The following is a 15062-nucleotide window of genomic DNA, read 5'->3' on the forward strand; positions in this document are numbered from 1 at the left end:
AAAAACAGGTGCTGGGGCATTCTAGGTCTGTCATCGGTAGCTTGGAAAACCTGAGCAAATGTCAATCATCTCTCTTGTGGCGAAACACTTGTTACTGTATGCTTTATCTAGGGGAAATTTTAATATTGTAATTGACCAAGGGACAACGAGATCACAATTTTATGGTTTCTACTGAGCAGAACAGATCTCTACGGTTCCCAATGGGAAATGAAATGTTTTTGCATCTCCTGTTTCTGCTCCTGCTCCCCCACTTTAGACTCGGGTCTCCATGGGGTCAGTCGCTCCTTCTGTAAAAGGAACCATCTCTATTTCTACAAAAGCCAAAGGACAGTAAGCATCATTGAGAAAGATGCTGAGCTTCTGCCTTTTAACCTTGGTGGAAGGCCCTTAGCAGTGGCGGTGAGGGGCAGAACTTGAGGGGCACTTTGGGATAGAGTTTCTTATAGACTTGCTCAATCATAGGAGATTAGAGTCTTCCAAGAAGATTCAAAGACATGTTTAGTCTTTGAATTTAGCATGTTTAGTGTGTGCATTTGTGCATGCGTGTGTGTGTGTGTGTGTGTGTGTGTGTGTGTGTGTGTGTGTGTATGTATGTTATGTATAAGTTCATGTGAATGTGTGCACATGTGCATATACACCTTTATGGGGCCTGGGAGTAGTCTGCTAGGGTCCTACTGATTCTTCTCCACTTTTTGAGACAGGGTCTCTCTCTTAACTGTAACTCATTACGTCAGCTGCTCTGGCTAGCTAATGAATTCCGGAGATCTGGCTGGCTCTGCTCTCCCCCGCAGTGCTGGGGTTATAGCCATGCACAGCCACACCAGCTTTTATGTGGGTGCTGGGGACTTGAACTCAGGTCCTCATACTTTGCAGCAGGCACTCTCTCCATTGGGCCGTCTCCCGGATTTAACATGCTCATTTATATAGACCAGGGGAAGAAGTGACAACAGGTATTTGAGAGAAGTGGTAAGCATGGTTCTTTCCTTAATAGAGGAAGCGTCACGGGAGCTACCACAATGTGATTGCTTGCTGTGGCCGATTTTCATCGTCGTGACCAATACTAACAGAAACAGCTTAGGTGGGGAAGACCGTCCTGGGCTATGGCTTCAGGTAAGTCCATCCTGGTGGCACAGCGCAGTTCACATCATGGCAGCCAGGAAGCAGCGTGAGGAAGTCCGCACCGTCAGGATTCCTCCTCCTCCTCCCTCTTTTATCCCACCCAAGCCCCCAGACTGCGGACTGGTGCCATCCACACTCAGGATATAGTCTCTCCCTTTAGTCGGTGCTCTCTGGAAACAATCTCACAGACAGAGGCTTTTTTCACTAACTCTTAGATCTTTCTCAATCCAATCAAGTTGGCAATCAAAAATCAACCAGTATGCTCACCCACAGACTCTGGGAAGCCTTCAGCTGGAGGATCCAAGTCTCTCCTGCCTCTCTAGTGCAGGAAGCACTGTGTTGTGTAGCGGGGCACATGGGCTTGAGTGCACTCATAAACAGTCTCTGTTTACGGCTGTTAGAGGCACAACTGATGTGTCTGTACTCCCGGGCAGCAGCGCCCGAAGTACAGATTCCTGGAATCAGCAGAGGAGTAGAGGGTGAGTTTTAACAACCACTTGATGATACAAACCACCGCCCAAACTCAGTATTTCCAAGAGAAGTCAAAAACAGGAATCACATGGAAAGTTTGTTTAAAGCATTGATATCGGTGTCCACTCCCAACGAGCTCCCGACAGACGATTCTAGCTGTCATGTCCACAGCATGAGAAAGGCTGGTGCTCAGGCTCACTCTTCAGCTGCTGCGCCAGGCCGGGCCCTGAACTATCGGAGGTGACCCCCGTGCACAAGCACTTTTGGAAGAGCTGCCTCCATCACTTCACCCACCTCCCAGTTCCCAGGATACAGGCCCATCTGCTAGTCACAGAGATGCTCAGGTCAGAGGCGGCACCTGGACACAGACTTTCGCTATTCAAAAGTTGCCACGTTATGCTAGAATGCTATTGAACGGGGCAGCCGCTAATAAGAGACAGGTGGATAAGAAGGATATCCAGTGAGGCTATTGCATGCCTGGCTGGGACGCTGTACTTAGCTGCCACATCCATACTCAGCCCGTTCGTCTCCTCTCTAGTCACACTCAGCTCATCTATTAGTTGTCCACACATTCCGTGAAAGGCAGTCGCAGGCACTGTGAGGTCGGTACACAGATGCACTAGGCAGAGGTAGAAATTTATCATGGGACTACGTCATGCGCACAGACCTGGTGGAATAGGGTGACAAGGGCTAAGTGATTCTATGCATACGGGCATACATGTGCACACTTTTAAACACACAGAGCCACCACATTTAAGGGGAGTTCTTGTGTAGTAAAAGCAAAGCCTGTGCAGGATCTGCAGAAGTGGAGTTGGGGAAACGATTGCCCATTGCATTGGTTAAGTATGGGAGTGATAATGAGCTAAAAGCTGCCAAATGTTCTTCAGTTCAAACTCCGGGAGCTTTCCTTTTCTCTGCACACAGATACATACACGGACATGTAAAAGAACTTGAAGACGCCACTCCAGGGCAATTGGAAACCCTTCATTTCTTCATTCCCTCTCCCTCTCCCTTCCTTGTTTTTGGTGTGTGTGTGTGTGTGTGTGTGTGTGTGTGTGTGTGTGTGTGTGTATGTATGTATAGTGATCTCACTGAATCATGTGCTTAGTAAGTGCCCTACTATTGACCAACATCCTCAATGCCCCTTCCACCTCTTCTCATATTGTTAATCTAAAACAGAGTGTCATTAAGTCTGCATAGGCTGGCCTTGAACTTTATGCCAGCCTGGCAAGCCTGAATTGGTCATCCTCCCGCCCAAGCCTCAGGAATGTGCCACCAGGCCCTGCTGAGGCCATACACTGCTTTTTGACTTTCTGAATGTGCCTCCCTTATCCTAGCCTGTCAACCTCTTCCCGCATTACCCCCAGCACAGGGGCCGACAGTGACCTGGCACTCAGAAGCTACACCAGACAAACCTGTTCCTAGGCAGTGAGGCAGTGACTTTCGGGGAGAGAGAGCGTTTCTGTAGAAATAACATGCTTTCCTAAGCCTTTGGCTGTGAGTCCAACAGATCTACTCAGCAGGTTCTTCCTTGAGAGAGGGCATGATCTAAGACAGGCAGAGCAGACTCTTAGCCTGGGAAGAAAAGAAAATGGCCTGAAGTCCAAAAAAGCCCTAATAGTGGATGCCCAAAATCCAGTATGGGATTTGAGACAGGAGGATCACAAGTTCAAAGCTAGGCTTGGCTGCATCCTTGGGAGGTGATTCCTCAACCAGTATGGAAAAAGTCCTTGCTTCCTGTGCTGGCTGGGAGCCAGAAGTGCCAAGAACTTCAAAAGCAAAGGAAGTTTTAAGTAGGTCACCCTGAGCTCTGGACCTTCAGTGTTCTTGTTGCTGGTGGCTGGTGCAGAGCGAACCCCGCTCTGCATGTTTCATGAACCAGTTTGCCTGCATGCCATGTCAACAGAACTCTGGCAGCATTCCAGCCACAGGGGCAGTGCCCAAGCACTGCACAGAGCAATCTGCAGTTGTGAATGAATGCAGGATCGCAGTGGGATTCACGGCCACTTTTCCAAGTTGTTTCTGGAACCGCCACAGTCACCCCACCTTCCCCGCCCCCTGCTTCCTGCCTTCCTCACAACACTGATTACTCACTGGCTTGAGGTAATCTGGGTACTAAGATGGGCTTCATGAAAGCATGATGAGAAGAGTTCTGGAAAGTTCCTGCTATGGTTTCAACCTGAGATGTCACCCACAGGCTCATGTGTTGGAACACTTGCTCCTCAGCTGCTGGTAATGGTTTTGAAGGCTGGGGCTTGTCAGGGAGGTGGGGCAGCAGTATGTCACGAGGGACTTGCCTTTGAAGGTTGTCAATCAACCTGCAGTTCCCAAGGCTCTCTGCTTCCTGATAGACATGACGGCACCACAGTCAGTGCCTTTCCTGTCTTGAGTGACTGAAATCTCTCTGAATCGACAAGCCAAAATCATCTTGCTCCTTAGGGTGCCTCGATCAGAATTTCGGTCCCAGTGACCCAAAAGTAACCAGTAAAGCTTGAAAAGAGACACTCCCCTCCTTAGAGTTAATTCTCCAAATCTCCAGGGCCTCATGACCTTCCCCCTTCAGGTTTACCTGCCTTGTTGGGCTTCATTTCCTCCATCTTGGCAGCCTTTATTAAACATTTTCAATAATCCTAAAAAGTTGGAGGGGATCTGTCTGGGGTGGCTTTGGACAAACAGTCCCATAGCCAGAAGTTGGGGATAGAGTCTGAAATTCAAACTGGAAACCCACATGGTCCAACCTTCCAACACCAGTCATGATGGAGTGGCTCTTTGCACTGTATAATAACATGCTTGTCATTGATTACATCAGTTTGGAACATCAGATGCCATGATAGCCATACATTCGTAGGTAAATGCAGCCAAAGTCAAGTGAACATGAACTTAGAGCTGCTGCGTGCTGTAGTCATAGTGAACAATGTCCCCCGTTGGCTCCCGTATTTGAACACTGTTCCAAGGTGGTGGCACTGTTTGGGAAGGCTATGGAACCTTTGGGAGGTGAAGCCTTGCTGGAGGAAGTACATCACAGGGAACAGGCTTTGAGGGTTTATAGTTGCCCACTTCCTGTTCTGTTCCAGCTTCCTGTGTGGATAAAAAGGTAGTACCTGGCTTTCTGCTCCTGCTCCCATACCTTCCCCACCATGATGGATGCCATCCCTTTGGAACCATAAGCCCCAATAAACTCTATTATCCTCTAAGCTGATATGGCCATGGTATTTTAACACAGCCACAGAAAAGTAACTGATACACTATGATTTAGATCTTCAGCGTGAGTCAAGGTCTGCAGGGTAAAGCCTCTCTGCTTGGTGCTGGTGTGAGGTAGCAGAGCCTCTAAGAGGCAGAGCCTAGGAGGATGTCTTCAGGTCACTGGAAATGTGCCCTCAAAGGAGAATGTGTGACGACCCCGACACATTCTTTCTCTCTTTCATTTACAGGCTATGAGGTGAACAGTCTGGCCCTACCACAGATGCTCTCTAGGATGTGTTGTCTCACCCAGGCAACAACAGCTGTTCACAGACTGAAGCCTCTGGAACTGTGAGCCGAACTATGTCTTTCCTTTTTTAATGTCAATTCAATTGGTAAGGTATTTCTTACAGTTCAGGAACTCAGACTCTTACTGGGATTATATTCAGGATGTGAACACATCATTGCCTTTTGTTCTTACGATAGAAAAGGCAACTGGATGAGTCCAAGTTCGAAAGCTTTTGCAAATGGCTGGGTGAAAATCACCTCTACCGACCTGTGGTGCTGCTCAGTGGTGAAGCATTTATCTAGCACCCACAGTGCTTTGGGTTCTATGGTTCTATACCCAGCACTAAAATACAGTTGTACAGCATCAAGTAAGCAAGCATGCCTTCCTGTGTGTTTTCAGTCCCCAGCATCTTTTTCCTGTTCACACTCAATCCTTGTGGTTGGTATGGCAGGTTACATTAGCTGTATTTGTGTCACTGTGGCAAGATGACCTAGGAGAGAAGAGATTTATTTTAGCTCCCAGTTTCAGGGGTTTTCATCCCATCGTCAAGAGGAAGCATGGTACGGCAGATCACATTCGGGTGGTGGCAGTGTGTGGTAGCTCTTTCATATCACAGTAGAGCAGGAATCAGAGAGCATAGCATGAGCCGGGGGCCAGCTCTAATCTTCAAAAATCTCCTGCTCCCTTGTCCATTTCTGTCAGCCAGGACCTCTCTCCTAAGGGTCCACAGCCTCCTAAAACAGGGTCTGTTGCAATTCTAGGGGAAAGGTGTCCTGACTGCTCCGGGGAGTCAGGCGACCCCTTGAGCTGCTGGACAGCTCTGGTAGCTGGAGCTGCAATGGGACAGCTTGGCTCTGGAGGGAAAGATATCCTGGATACCTTGAGCTGCTAATATAGCTCTGGTAGCTGGAGCTGGGGAATAGAATAAACCACACATGTAAGCCAACGTGGAAAGAAATGAAAAATCTACCAAGATCTGGCTTGTACAGAAGTTAAGATTCGTAAACGATCCATCAGGAAGAATGCTCTTGAAGCTATGATGCTTTCATGTTGACATTCCTGTTCTGTGGGCAACATCGGCCCCCACTTTCAGATGCCACTTGCTCTCTGTGTGTCAAAACCAAGTCACAGCACTTGTCACAAGTGGTAGCTGACAGAGCACAAAATTACCTTTAAATAACAAGATTCTGAGAAGTTTCCTAAGCCTGTGGGAGCTGTGGTTATTTCTTGTGGGCTGGATTGAAAAGGAGTTGAAGTTTCAATAAAGAACTACAAGGCTAAGGTGAGGGAAGGGAGGCTGACGGGAGATAACTCCTGTGGTTAATGCAAGGGGTGTGGCAGGTGTCTCTCCTGCCTTTGGGAGACTCTTCATCTTGAGGTTCCTCCTCCCATGGACTCAGCCACACTGCAGCCATCTTTCCCTGATATTTTATCACCATCAACCATTTCAGCTCTCAACTGTCCTTAAAAGAAGAGAGCCCCATTGCACTGAGTCTTTGCTGGGTGGCTGAACAGAGCAATAGCTCAGAAGTCCACTTATTTTCCCGATGGAATGCTCCACTGTCGTCACAGTAAACATCTCCAATCCTTTCTCAGCTTCTCCTTGTCCCATCTCAAGTATCCATGGTCCCCCTTGTCCCTCCCTGCTTATTTTTTCCCCTTACCACATGGGTCACCAGCTAACCTCCCAGACAATGCTCCCCACCCCAACTTGTCTTCTTACATTGTCGCATGCCACTGGAGGAGGAACTCCTCCAGGGGCAGCAGGTCTGTTGTGCGAGTGTCTGGATCCTTCCTTAGTCAGAGCTTGGTCCCCCGAGAGAATGCTTTCCAATGAAGGGGTGAGCTGTTCCTTTGGGCAAGTTCAGAGGCAACCACCCAGCAGGACCCACCCCTCAGATAACACAGTCTGACGAGTTGAATGAAGTCTGTTTCCTGGGGGTGTGGAGTTTGCTAAATCTTAAGGACTATGACATTGGGAGGAAAGAAACAGGCTGGGTCTTGCTAGTGCCTCTACATCTAGCTGAGCATTCTAGCCAGAAGGAAACACAGGCTGGGGGTTCATGTTTGGAGCTCTCTTAACCATTCTAGAAGGTTCACCAGGAAGTAAAGAAACAGCATTTGCCATAATCTCTCACAATGCCTCCTAACCCCATCTGTTCAACTAAGATGCATTTATGTTCTTTTTTTTTTTTTTTTTTTTTTTTTCGAGACAGGGTTTCTCTGTGTAGCTTTGCGCCTTTCCTGGAGCTCACTTGGTAGCCCAGGCTGGCCTCGAACTCACAGAGATCCACCTGCCTCTGCCTCCCGAGTGCTGGGATTAAAGGCGTGCGCCACCAACGCCCGGCTGCATTTATGTTCTTAGTATGACTAAAGTTCTTAGAAGAGGCAAGTTCAGATTTGGATTACAAAACTTAGAATGTTTAGAAAAGCATGGAGAAAGATGTAAAAGTCACTCAGCATCACTATAAAAGGGAATAAGACTGTTAAACTTAGAATTCACTGACATCTAACATGTATAATGTGCCACGTTAGGTGTGCTGCACAGGGGACATCACAATTGTATCACAAACATCTATCTGACATTCTGTGTTTGCTTGTTCATTTGTTTTGAGACAAGAGTCATGCTATGTAGCTAGGGCTGACCCCTCTCCCATGTGACCCTCCTGGCCTCACACCCGAGTACTGGGAATACAAGCATACATCACTATGCATGGCTAGGATCTTTTTTTGAAGGTGAAATGGGGCATTAGTAAAAGGTGCATATGGACAAAGTGTAAGTTGGTCCCGTCTGTGTATACAGGCAGCCTACACCCGTTTGTCACACAATTTAATAACTCAGCGTATGTGCTGTCAAAGCAGGCGTCAGTTTTGTAAGTTAACTTCCAGAAACACATCCCAAGAAAATATTCAGCTAGATTCACGTATAGACACATAGGCAAAGGCCATGTTCAAAGATGTTCGCCGATGCCTTGATTTGAATGAATAAAACTGGCTAACAGCGACAGTGTCTCCAAACAATGGAGTATTATTCTACCATTAAAGGGCTGCTAATGATCTCTATTTATCCCCACTTCTTGCTACACCCATATTCCTAAACTCTTTCTGCTCTTTTCTTCCTGTAGCCCTGATCCAAAACACACGTTCTATGTCTCCTGTGCATTATGACACGATCCCTGTCACTCTTCTTTTTTAGGCTCTTTCAAATGCACTCAGTAAATCAGTACCTACTGCAGGACAGTGCCCTGGCACGCAGTTTCTGGGTGAAGTGGCATACACACTTTGGAACCATTTAAGATATTTTACAAAGCTGTTTCTATAAAGATAAATATGCATTCATACTTTAGAAGTGACTTCGTTCTTGTGTATGTGTGCGTGCATGTGTGTGAAGGCCAGAGGGTGACAGCATAGATTCTCCTCAATCTTTCTCCATGTTGCTTATCTTTGGAACAGTTTCTCACTGAACCTAGAGTTCACGGTTCCAGCTCCGCTGGGACCAGAACACCCTCGAGAAACCTCTGTCTCGGCTCCCCAGAATTGGGGTTACAGGCCTATGCTGTGATATTTGACTCTTTCGTGTTTGGTTTTGGGGATTGGAACTCAGTCCATCGTGTCTATACGGTGAACACTTCCCCACTGAGCCGTCTCGCAGTCCCTAGAAATATCCTTTTCAAGCACATGAAACAGGATGATGCAGACACCACCTGCCGCTGGTAGTGGGCCCAGCAAAGGACAATGTGTTCGCTCTGCCAGAACTCTGTAGAATGTTCTTCACTCACGATTGCCTCAATTTCTACCATAAACATTTCAAGATGCTTCCAAAACTGAAATCAGAGTGATAATCAAGAGTCAGTAGAAGGCCTGCGAGACAGCTCAGCAGATAAAGGCCCTTGCCATGTGAGCCTGGTGACCTGAGTTCAATTCCCAGGAGGATATAAAGGCAGAAGGAAGGGAGCACTCCACAAAGTTGTTCTCTGACCTCCACGCATGAACTGTGGCACATACATCCATGCACACAAACAACAATAATAATGTTTAAAATAAAATTTAAAACTGGTTATTGGAGCCTGGTTTGTCTGCGGTCATGCCATGCATGTTGTGTTTTAAGAAAGCAGTTCATGAGACAAGCCATATAAAACCTGCTAGCAAGACTGACTGGCAGAGGGAAAGACTCACGTGTGAATGATGTGTCACCCGACTCCCTAGCACCTCAGGGTGCCTCCAAAGGTCCCTTCCTGAGAGGTCCCGTACTGGAGGAGGTCTCTGGAGCTGCTTTGTGGTGAGAATCAGAGGAGCAGGTTAGAGCCAGAATTGGAGGCCAGTCAGGCTACCGTCCCGTGCCCCTGGCTTGATAGGGCTGAACTTGTGCAAAGCTGTTGTTTAATATTTACAGCAGGGCCCAAGGAGACAGGCAACTTGATGTCTTCCTGTTTCTGGGTGAGAAAAAAATAAATAAAACAACAGAAAATTACCTAGAGTAACATGTGGCCTGCAATCCCAAAGCTAAGACAGAGGACAGGAGCCAGGACTCAGCAGTCAGCTCTGATTTGGCCATGGCACTAATTAGAATCCAAGTTGATGCACGGGATTCAGAGCTGAGCTGCGACAAAGCCCTTCTGTTTCCCATGCAGCTCTCACCTTGAAATCTCTATCTTCTGGACTGTTGTTTAAAAGCCCCAAAGTGTCGGTGACATTAGGGAATTCTTGTACAGGTCAGTTCCATTGCTGGGACTGTCACAGATGGAGCGCTTTTCCAGTGAGCCCCTTGTTTAGACAGCTATCTTTTTGTCCTCAGAGAAACAATTCATTTTCAAATGTAATTCCATGTCTCACATTCTGTAGTCACCAGTGAACCGAAAGGGTTGGAGGAGGGGTAAATGTGTGACAGAGCATGAGTCTGAATAAAGCCCTGAGAATGTCCAGGGAGGTCTGGGAGCCCGGCTCCTGTTTTCCCCACAGGCAGCCCTATGAAAGAACCGCAGAAGCAAGATAAAGGCCAGACATCAACCCGCCTGGCTCCCGGAGCCCTGGCACTGACCGGGAAAGGAAAACTCAGCTGAGCTTATCCTGAAAGTTCTCAGATGCAGCTACGTGAACGCCTGGTACATCAACAAAGAGAGCTTGTTCCTGGGGGTTTCGAGGGCCAGTGTGGGTCAGAGTCATTGTCAACAGCAGTTGGGGTGGGGGGCAGGATACCGGGAAGGAAGAGAGGCCTCCGTTCCATCCCAGGGTGTCTGATGGCCCTTTGTGCACTGACATTGGGCCGCGTCCTCTTGTACTTACTCATCTAAGCTTTAATGGGGCATGCTGCAACCATTAGGGTTTTGATCCTTCTCTTCCTCTTCCTCCTCCATCTTCCCCCCTCCTCCTCCCCACCCTCCCCCTTCCCCTTCTCTTCCTCCTTCCCATCCTCCTCTCCCTCCTTTTCCTCCTCCTTCTCCCTCCTCCTCCTTCTTGTGGAAACAAGATCTCACTATGTAGCTCAGGCTAGCCTTGAAATTGGGGCAATCCTCCCATCTCTGCTTCCTGGACACTGGAGTTACAAGCACATAACACGGCACCCTGTCGGGCTTTGTTTTTGCTGAAAAAGATCTCGACTGGAGCCAAGGCAACCTCTCCACACCCCACTCTCCTCCAGTGTATCCTCCCATTAACTCCGTTCCTGTTTAGACTGAGTGCGGAAGAGGCTGGAGACATTACTCAGAAGAGTACTACGGCTCTATCAGAGGACCAGAGTTCCAATCCCAGAATCCTTATCAGGAAGCTCATAAACGCCCGTAACTCCATCTCCAATGGATCCAATGCCCTTCTCTGGCCTCTATGAGTACTCACACACGAAAACAAACAAACAAATACATACATACATACATAAATTTTAAAAAGTTTTTAAGGCGAGGATGGTCTTACCAGCTGGCCCTATTTTCTAGATCTTCTTTAAAAGTGCACATAGCCAGTTGTATTTGGATATAGACCCCGCCCCCAAAGGCCTGTCCTATAAAGAGAGTCCAGCAATGTAACAAGCCTAGGGTTCTGCCATTGACTTCTCTTCTCATTTCCCATCCAAGCAAGATACCAGTCAAAACCAAACCAAACAACCACCTTGGACGTCTTCTCTAACTGTTACCTCGGCTCTTGTGTGGCCCCTGTTACTGCTCCACCCACAACACAGGACGCTCACGCTCTGGCAAAGATCCCGGATGCTAACATGGCCATATGTCTTTGTTTGCTCAGGAGCACGCGCTGTTCTGCTGCAATTATTAATAGCACCAGTGTTTGCTCTCACACGCGCCTCATTGAAAACAAACTATTTGGTCTCTCTAGCGATGGCCTCTCGGTAGCCAAAGCCTAAGCCTTCTTTGCTTTCCCCGATTTTTTGACCACTCTGCAGCATTTGACAGTGCCAGGCAATCCCACAGTCCTCCCCTGGCCAGCAGGACACATTGTCTCCTGGGTCTCTGTTCCGTCTTTTGTTTCAATGAGAACCTCTTTCTTTAATAAGATTCCATTTCTTTCAGTCAAATATCATTGTGTCCTGGGGGACGTGCCACCGTCTCTTAGTGCTTCATAAGCTCTCCTGGGAATGATCATCCAGCCCTAGATCCCCAGTTCCAGTCTGCCAGCTGAAGAGCATCCCCCCCCCCCTCTGTCCATACCCATTCTCTAAGGCTCCAGTTCTTTGTCCTCCCCCAAGGAGTGTCCTGCCAGCCAGCCCCACAAGGTCACGGTGTTCATTCTTTTCTTCCTCCTTTGCATGAGTCACAGTCAACAGTGTCTATTTTGATCAGTGTTGTAGCTGTGGCCAGTCCCTCACTGTGGCCTGTCCCACACAACCCAGCCAGTCACATGCCAGATGACTCTCAGAGCTGGGGATTAATGAGTACACCTAAAGCCACTGTGCTCTAGAGCGACTTTTTTGCATCAGTAGCTAAACGAAGCAGAATTCTATCTGAGAAAAGGGCACACCCATAAGAAACACTTAGCACGCATGATGTTGACTTGAGCGGCAAGAGGAGACTTGAGTGACAACATTAGAAGTGTTCTAGGGCTGAGAGGATGGCTCAGTGAACTGCCTTGTAAGCATAAAGAACTGGGCTCAATCCCCAGAACCCACATAAAAAAAGTCAGACCCAGAGCTGGAGAGATGGCTCAGAGGTGGTAAGGAAGGTACTGTTTTGCAGAGGACCCGAGTTTGGTTCCCAGCACCCACATCAAGCATTGGTCTCTGGGGCTCGAGTTGAGATTGGGTGAAGGAGCATTCCTCACTCATGCAGGAGGATCTGGCAGGCTGCACTGGGGGAGAGTTCACTGTCCCCACCAACTAGAGCTCCCGAGTGTCTCCCGTTCTTCCGTTTGCTGGGTGGAATGTCGGGCATGAGTAGAGCAGATGAACTGTTCAGTTCAGAGGTCTTGGAATCAAGAAGCACACATAGCTAGATGGGATGACTCGGTACTAGAATTGCAACACTCAAGAAGAAGTTGAGACCAAAGGGTCAGATCAGCACAAAACTGAGCCCAGTCTGGACTGTACAGTGAGTTTCAGGCCAGCCTAGGCTACAGAGTGAGACTGTGTCTCAAAAACAGAACAAAATAAAATCAAACCAAACAAAGAGTGAGATACATTTGGCTCCAAGGTAGATGTCAAAATCTTGGACTTGGAGATTGTTCCGTAAGACTTTGGGGTCCTGATGCTCAGAAGCACATTTCACACACAGGTGGAGGATGTTAACATTAATTGCATTACAGGTCAGTCTTCACACCTGCTTCGACCACACCACTAACACAGCTTCCCACAGAGGTGGGCACCTCCCTACCTCTGGTCATCAACTTTGGACATGGCCATGTGATTGGTTTTGGCCAACAGAAATGGGTGGGGCTGACCATGCCCTTTGTGAGCTCTGTCAAGTAGAGGCTTTGTGCTTTTTTTTCTATCCCTCCTGCTCCTCTGCCTCTGCTCAGGCAGGCAGATGTCTGGAGATTCAGTGACATGCTTAAGGTTGCCTTGGAGTCAGTGCTGAATTTAGACTGAAGCCAAGTTCTCCTTTCTCCATCCACTCTTTCAGTCAAATCCTCCCCGGCCCTCCGAGCCTCTGGTCACCGGTTTCTCTGAGAGCACTCAGCAAAACACAGATTTAGAAATTGTAGACAGAAAGTTTAAAAGGGCGCACAGTGTGTTAAAAATTGTATTTGTCCTACCATTGACTACTGAGCTAGTCAGAAAAAATAGCTGGTCTTTTAATTGTTTCATAAATTAAATGTGAAGAAAACGGAGCTGGGGGAAGATCTCTATATTTACTCCGATTTCTATGGCAGTCTTTGAAGGAGCTGAGCCCTGGTTCTCTCCTTCGCCTCTGAGTCTGTGACTTGGGCTTTGTGGTAAGAAACTCAGACACATGATACAACGGGGTGCTCTAATAAGATTCAGCACAAGTCAGGGGTGGTGGTGCACGCCTTTAATCCCAGCACTCGGGAGACAGAGGCAGGTGGATCTCTGAGTTCAAGGCCATCTCATTGGACTACAGAGAGAGATCCAGGACAGTCAAGGCTACACAGAGAAACCCTGTCTCAAAAAACAAAGCAAAATAAACAAACAAAAAGATTTAGCATGATTCCAGAAGACACCAGCATCTTACAAATTCAAGGTCATTATTCCCCTCTGCCCCCAGGAGTTAATTTTGACTGTCCTTTCAATTTATGCTCAACTGCTAAGGGCACAACAATGAACAAAAACATACGCCCTCCTTGTGGAGCTGACCGGGAGGGAGGGAAATGGCGTGGAGCTGACCGGGAGGGAAATGCCAAGCATCTACAGTGGCCAAACTGGTAAGGTCTGATTCACACTCTGACTGGTGCAGCCTCACCCAAACAGCAACTCTTCTTTTTAAAAATATTTTTTATTTCTTCTCTGAAATGTTGTACCTGGATACAATGTATCTTGATCGTATCCACACTCTTCCCCTCCAGCTCCTCCTGGCCACCCCCAGCACATCTCCCTCATGCTTTACTTCTTTCTCTTCTTTACATGACCCCCTGAACCTAACCAATGCTTCCCCTCTGTACATGGGTGTGGGGAATGGACACCCTGCCAGTCCGCCATTCCTCCAAGGAAAAGTGAAGCTCCCTCACCCAGCAGCCAGTGGTACCTCAGTTAGGGATGGGGCTTTGGGAACCCCGTCCCCATCCATGCTAGAATTTCAACTGGTTTGATCTTGTGTAAGTCAGGACAGTTGTCACGTGTTTGTGTGTGCCACAGCCATGTCCTGTCCAGAAGACAAGACTCCACTGCTGTCCTTTCCTTCCTCTGGCTCTGACAGTATTTCCACCCTTTCTTACGTGATGTTCCTTGAGCCTGGTCGGTGGGGAGCGGGAAGAGGTTGATTATGTGGCCTGGACTCTCAGTCTGTTATTCTCAGCCCTTTGACCTGTTCTCTCTCTCTCTCCACTGACTGCTGCCCATTGCAGAGAGAAGCTTCTCTGGCCAACGCTGAGAGCAGCCCAGGTCTGTGGGTATAGACATGAACTTTAAAAGACAAGGAGTGCTTCTTAACTTCCGGTGGGCTACAGGCTTTGGATGCCCCAGCAAAGTGCAGGCCTTCTTGGTGACGCATTCGTTCACACAGGCAACTGAATTTTGGACGTGCGGGATGGAGTTTGTGCAGCTCTAACTGTTGTTGCTTTGCTCTGGCACCCGGAAGACGTTTTAGGTTCCTTGGTTGCTTGGTTTCCTCCACTCTCTCTGATTAGGTACAAGTTAATTGCTACATATTGCCTAACAACAGAATTTTATTTTGAGCACAATGGTACAAAACCTCTTCCTATCTTTGGATCACACTGATAGGAAAGTGAGTCAGGGCACTGCACGGAAGGCCTCAGACTTTCTGGAACATCCTGTTTCCCTTGAATTGGCCAGATCTTCAGTGGCTGATACGCAAATACAGTCTAACCCGACCTTAGGTGCTAGCTTCATCCAGGAGGCAGACGGGAAGGACAGTGCCCTCATTCACTC

The 15062-nt window shown here is 48.0% G+C and overlaps 1 long non-coding RNA gene across 1 annotated transcript; it reads right to left on the reverse strand.

Moving 5' to 3' along the window:
• Positions 1-4356: 4356 nt before the first annotated feature.
• LOC143273369 (uncharacterized) lies at positions 4357-10409 on the reverse strand. The gene is made up of 3 exons (XR_013051436.1): positions 9236-10409; positions 6030-6166; positions 4357-5549 (listed from the first exon to the last, which is right to left on the reverse strand). It is a non-coding gene; the product is annotated as an uncharacterized LOC143273369 (long non-coding RNA).
• Positions 10410-15062: the final 4653 nt, after the last annotated feature.

Source organism: Peromyscus maniculatus, chromosome 5 (genome assembly GCF_049852395.1).
Source record: "Peromyscus maniculatus bairdii isolate BWxNUB_F1_BW_parent chromosome 5, HU_Pman_BW_mat_3.1, whole genome shotgun sequence".
NCBI lineage: Eukaryota > Metazoa > Chordata > Mammalia > Rodentia > Cricetidae > Peromyscus > Peromyscus maniculatus.